The sequence below is a fragment of the Tupaia chinensis genome, unplaced genomic scaffold (assembly GCF_000334495.1).
Source record: "Tupaia chinensis unplaced genomic scaffold, TupChi_1.0 Scaffold000635_1, whole genome shotgun sequence".
In the NCBI taxonomy this organism is placed as follows: Eukaryota; Metazoa; Chordata; class Mammalia; order Scandentia; family Tupaiidae; genus Tupaia; species Tupaia belangeri.
In genome coordinates, this window is record NW_006160155.1 from 496,671 (window position 1) to 503,066 (window position 6,396).

Here is a 6,396-nt window from a genome sequence, read left to right on the forward strand (position 1 = left end):
CACGCACACATCCAGTGTGCGTTTAAATCACTGGGTCTGGGACTTGAACCGCGGTCAACGATGTGGGAGTCCAGCGACATAGCCATTATGCCAACTGCTGGTCCCGAGATTTTTCTCCTTTAACCTCTAGGCTATGGAGCCTGCCCCATAGGTTTTTGTTTGTTTGTTTGTTTTTAAGATTTATTTTTTAAAATTTTATTTAGTATTATTATTATTCAATTTTGGACATAGAAAGACCATGAGAAAGCAAGCCACCAGGTTTAGGACTAGAACCATGGTCAGACATATGGGAAGTCCAGCACCTCAATCACAATGTTACCTAGTGGTCCTCCCATATGTTTTCTTTTTATTTTCAAAGAATTATTTTATTTAACTACTTACTTATTTACATATTTTAAAAATTACTTATTTAATTTTATTCATTCATTCATTTATTTAAATTTGACCAGAGAGAGACACACAGAAAGAGAGAGATGGAAAGTGAGAAAACAAGCCACTAGGTCCAGGACACAACTTGTGATCAGCCATGTGGGAGTGTCAAGCGCCTTAACCACCATGCCACCTGCTGGCCCTGCCATAGGTTCCCCACCCCACCCAGAAGTTTTTGCTACAGCGCCTGTGTGCTTGCCAGAAAGACAAAGAGAGAGACAGGGAGACAGAAAGCAAGAAATCACCCCCCCAGGGGGATGGCCACACTGCCATCCCTTCTCAATTTTCCTCTTGGAATTTTGGGCGCGCGCGTGCACACACACACACACACACACACGTTTCTAGTGTGAGTTTAAGTCACCAGGTCCAAGACTCAAACTGTGGTTGACTACATGGGAGTCCAGTGATATAGCCATTACACCAACTGCTAGTCCCCCCTACCACCTTTTTTTAAATTGGGGCATATTTTTCTGTGCAAAAATGCATCATGACTTCTTTGATGATTCAATACACATTTTCCATGAACTTTTTGAAGACCCAGCCTATCACTTAAGTAGGAACATACAAACGGGGAGGAGGTACTGAACACTGGTATTTGAAATAATTCAGACTGTTTACACACAGAACATAGCTTGAATTTTCCAGCCAACTTGATGGTTTGACTGATCATCTCCCACTCCTTCTGCCCTTGACTGAAATCATCCAACATTATGACCTTATAGGAACACAATTTGCAGTTAATGATGGAAGAAGACTCCATGTGTCATCTGAAAGAGAAGTGTAGACTGATTTTTTTTTTTCTGCCTACAAGTTTATTCAACACAAAATAATCTCCTCCAACTTTACTGACGTGGCTATCCACATCCACGACCAAATCCACCTCCAAACTGGAATTTGGATGCTGAACTGGTCCCAGCCTCAGGTCTCTATTCCGCACTGGGAGGGCATAGCATTCCCCTTTGTGGGTGTCTGTGTCAGCTTCTCCTCTTGAGTCTTGCAGGTTGCTAGCATTCCAGGCCTTTGAGTTGGGGCCTACCAGTCTCAGGATGGCTTCAGTGCAGGGTGGCAGACACAATCTCAGGGGGCAGATGGATATAACTGCACATATACTAGATAATCTCCTTGGTAAGGTACCAGTAGAAATGTCTCCAGGCAAGGGACCAGCAGATGGCGTAATGGTTATGTTGCTGGACTCCCTCAGTTGACTGTGATTCAAGTCCTGGAGCCAGTGGCTTAAAACTCATGCAAGGTGCATATGTGTGCATGTCCAAAATCCTGAGAGGAGAGTGGAAGAAAAGGGAATGCAGCATGGCCATCCCCACTGAGGGGTGATTTCTCACTTTCTGTCTCTCTGTGTCTCCTGCAAGTGTGTATGCCCAATAGCAAAAATCTCTAAAAAAAAAAAATAAAGTCTCCAGGCAAACTGCTCCTTCACATAGCCTTGAGACTTAAGAGACTGCATGACCTTCATGCTGTGAAAGTTGGGCACATTCTTTTTTTTTTTTTTTGAGAGGTTTTTGCTATAGAGCGCATGCACTCGCCAGACAGAGAGAGACAGAGAGATAGAAAGCAAGAAGTCACTCCCCAGGGGGGATGGTCACGCTGCAATCCCTTCTCCTCCATTCTCCTATCGGGATCTTGGGCACACACGCACACGTACCCGGCGTGAGTTTTAAGCCACCAGATCCAGGACACGAACCGCAGTCGACTACATGGGAGTCCAGAGACATAGCCATTATGCTAACTGCTGGTCCCTACATTCTTTTTTTCTAAAGAGGTTTTTGCTGGGAACCAGCAGTCAGTGTAATGACTATGTCGCGCTGGACTCCCACATAGTTGACCGTAGTTTGCGTCCTGGACCTGGTGGCTTAAAACTCACGCCGGGTACGTGTGCGTGTGTGCCCAAGATCCCGATAGGAGAATGGAGGAGAAGGGATTGCAGCGTGACCATCCCCCCTGGGGGGTGATTTCTTGCTTTCTGTCTCTCCATCTCTGTCTGTCTGGGGAGCACATGCGCCCTATAGCGAAAATCCTCTCAAAAAAGAAAAAAAGAGGTTTTTGCTATAGGGCGCATGCACTCACCAAAAAGAGAGAGACAGAGAGACAGAAAGCAAGAAATCACCCCCCAGGAGGAATGGTCATGCCGCAATCCCTTCTCCATTCTCCTCTTGGGATCTTGGGCACACATGCACATGTGCCCGGTGTGAGTTTAAACCACTGGGTCCGGGACTTGAACCACAGTTTATTATGTGGGAGTTCAGTGACATAGCCATTATGCTAACTGCTGGTACCTGGCACATTCTTGTTAGCCAGCTCTGTGTGCTTGGGTATATGGATATTCTTTTTGGCCACCATCACTCTCTCCTTAAAAAGGAACTCATAAATGGCAATCGGTTCTTCTTGGGCATTAACATTGCAGCAGCAGCAGGGTCCTTGGCCTTGGCCCGAGGATCCAGGGTCCTGCAATGGTTTTTAAGTGACTAATTAAATGTAAATAGAATTTGCTATGGACAAACAAGTTCAGGCCCTGGCCTACTGCCTTCTTACCCAATTTCCTTCAGAAGGACTTGTGAGTCTGTGGATGTGGTCCTCTTATCAGGCTGTATGTCTGACTTGCCTGGGAGCAAGTAAACAAACCCAAGAAATCAAACCCTTTGGTTCCAAGGATTTACAACTATTTTGCACTCTTTCTTACTCTTATTCAGAACTCAAGGGCAAATAGGTCTGACCATGGACTCATCCTAGTACTGGGAAATATACCCTGGCTAAGACCTGCAGAGGAATTACTTCCTTCCCAGGTGGGGAAGAAGGAGATTCAGCCTAGGCCAGTGCTTCTTGAATTCAGTGAGTATAAGCTTCAAGACAAGCCAAGAACTCAAAATGTCAAATTTGGGAGTTCAATGACACACCCATTGAATCAGAATCTGTGAGGTTGGGTCAAGGAAGCTATCTTAAGTAATCATTCCCAGATCATTTTGATCTCAGTGATCTGTAGACCATGCTAAATAGTGTAACTGTCAGTTCTGGCCAGTAGTGGCCCTTGGCAGCTGTTTTGGGGTGATGAGGATGGGTTATAATCTTCCATCCCAGTGAGCTTGCAAAATTTACATCATGCTTGATTAAAAAAAAAAAGAATTATTTTATTTAACTTTACTTGTTTACTTATTTTAATTTGACTAGACAGGGACAGAGTGAGAAAGTGAGGAAGCAAGCCACCACCAGGTTGAGACTCAAGCCTCAGTCAGCCAGTGGAAGTCCAGCGCCCTTAACCACCAGGCCACCTGGTGGCTCCATCTAGGTTACCTTCTTTTTTTTTTCCCCTGGAGAGGTTTTTGCTATAGGGTGCGTGCGCTCGCCAGACAGACAGAGAGAGACATAGAGACAGAGAGCGAGAAATCACCCCCCAAGGGGGTGGTTACGCCGCAATCCCTTCTCCTCCATTCTCCTCTCGGGATCTTGGGCATGCACGCGCACACACACACGCCCGGCGTGAGTTTTAAGCCACCGGGTCCAGGACGCGAACCACGGTTGACGACATGGGAGTTCAGTGACATAGCCATTACGCTAACTGCTGGTTCCCAAGGTTACCTTCTTTATTGAGCTATTTAGCTCAGCAGACGACTAGAGAGGCCACAGATAAAAAGAGAGGTTTAGGAATTAAGTATCTCTGGCTCTGTTATCCTTTCCAGTCCCATTTATCTGAAGAGCCAGATTTTTCAAAGGACAAGTAACCTTAGAGGAAAGCTGAAGATTCCCTTCCTTCACTACATACCTATTAGAGAACTAGGCTTGTTAAAAACAGAACCTCAAAAAACGAATCAAGATGTGTAAAGGGATTCCAGTCTCCTGTGTGTGCTAGCTCCTGGGGGTTGTTTACAACAGCACAGTTTAGGCAAGCAAGATCCATTTCTCTCCAAGGTGTCTCTTCACTTCCTGATGCATTAGAAATCCTTCTGGTAACTCATTAGCGATAATGAGGGTTAGATGCTCATAAAGCCTCCACAATTCATTGGCTGAAGACATCTTAAATGTGAACTTTTTGACTTTTATTGTCTTTAGTTGCTTCTTGAACATACTTTAGTTTGAGTGTACAGGGTTTGGGGGTTAAAACTTGTTTTTAATTAAGACATGATATATTTTTATTGCTTGAGCTAAAATGCAGTCTGAAGGACTCAAATGTAATTTACAAAATAAAGTATACTAGGCAGACCATGAGGGGAAAAAAATGTGAAGACTGAAGAGTCTGCCAGGATTCTGAAGTTTACTGAGTCACTTCTTGGAGAATAAAAATCCTAGCACCTGCATTATAAAAAAGCACACCTTATAAATGTTCTTCTCTTTGAAATACTTATATGAACTAGACAGAATTATGAACTAATGGCTTGTAAAAATTCACTTTGAGCAAGCTACTGAAGATACTAAGTAAGAGAGTTAGGGAGAGAGTAGGAGGAAACCCAACCTGCTGTTTGTTTTATCAGTATGAATTGTAACTCAAAAGTAGCCAAGCGGATGGCAGAGCTCTCCTTGTGTTTTGTTTCTCTGGGCTGAGCCTGTGAATGCCAAGATTCAATCTAAAGAGGTTTGTGTTTTCAAAACTAACAACCAAGTAATAAAACACCTATAAAAGGAGTTTATAATGGAACGGGTGACAGTTTTGAGTGTAGTATTACACGTCTTCTGCTCCCCCCTCCCTTTTTCTATCCTTTCATCCAACTCTGTGCCCTTTGTTTTAGCTTTCTCACCTTGCTGCCAAGAAGCATGTAAGTAGGGGGAGCTCGCACCCCCAGGTAGCCTACCATCTTTAAAAAGTGAAGTGTGCATTGTGGTCTGCATTTGACAAGGCTGTCTGCTTGTTTTGTTTGCCTCAGATAAGAACTGTGATAAGTTGCTCTAACAAAGTACCTACCTAGTTGTACAGTGGTTTCTAATGGGGAGTTGAAGATGCTGCTGTCACTGCAGTGTCAAGAGTGACATGATGCAGGAATCAACCAGGGCAGGAAGCCTGGGGCCTCCTCTGGCTGGTACCCTCCATCACCCTGCTGGGGCTCAAGACCACCCAGACTCCAGGGACAGACTTCAGGCAACAGGTGGTTTTGCACCCAGGCCACCATGCCTGGAACTTGGTTCTTTTCAAAGCCATACTTCTCCTCCCCCTCCCAAAGAAATGGCGCCTGGGAAGGGAAACTTCGTGCTCAAACTCTGTAGGAGCCATTTCTAGTGTCTACTTTCCTATTTTCTGGTCCCTCCCTGCCAGCAGCCAGCATCCCACCCATCTTCGGGAAGAACCAGGGGCTCTCTTCAGAGTCCGGAGGGCAGTGGGAGACATGTGGGCAGCACCAGAGTGGCCCTGCCTGGGCAGCCACAGGAGCCCCCGGCCTCCCTCTTGTGGGCCTCAGGAACTCGGGGGGCCCAGGGGAAGCCTGAAAAACTGAACTTCACCATCAGCCTTCCTTAGAGCGCTGGCTAGAGGAGAGGGAGGAAGGGACCCCAGCTGTCTTCCCTCGCCCCCCACCCCCACCATCAGCACCTCTGCCATCCGGCTACACCGCCTAAGAAAGCACCCAGAACGCGGTTAAGAGCTTGGCTGCAACTCGCAGGCGGGAGAGGGCATCGTGGGGGGCAGCTTCCCTCTCCAACCCCTGTCTGACATCCCCACTCCCACCCAAGGATGCCGCCACCGTGCCCTGTCCGCAGTCGCTGAATGTCACTGCTCCCTCTTCCTCCTGATCAGGGTAGACACAGCTCCTGAGGTATCCTCCACCCCAAAACTGCCGCGATCGCTCAAGAGCGCAGGGCCCGGGCGAAGGACGAAGTTTTGGGCCCAGATCAGCGGGAGGGGGGACACGTTGCCGAGGACCGCACCTCTGTCCCAGTCCTGGCGGGCACCCTCCCCGCCCCAAACGGCCCAGGCGTCCCCATCCTCCCGTGGACCCCGGCATCCCCGCCCTCCCCCGAGAGCGGCGAGCG

At 47.1% G+C, this 6,396-nt stretch overlaps 1 pseudogene; it reads right to left on the reverse strand.

The window, feature by feature from the left end:
- Positions 1–1,245: 1,245 nt before the first annotated feature.
- LOC106736097 (40S ribosomal protein S10-like) lies at positions 1,246–2,843 on the reverse strand (annotated as a pseudogene).
- Between the last annotated feature and the right edge of the window lie 3,553 nt (positions 2,844–6,396).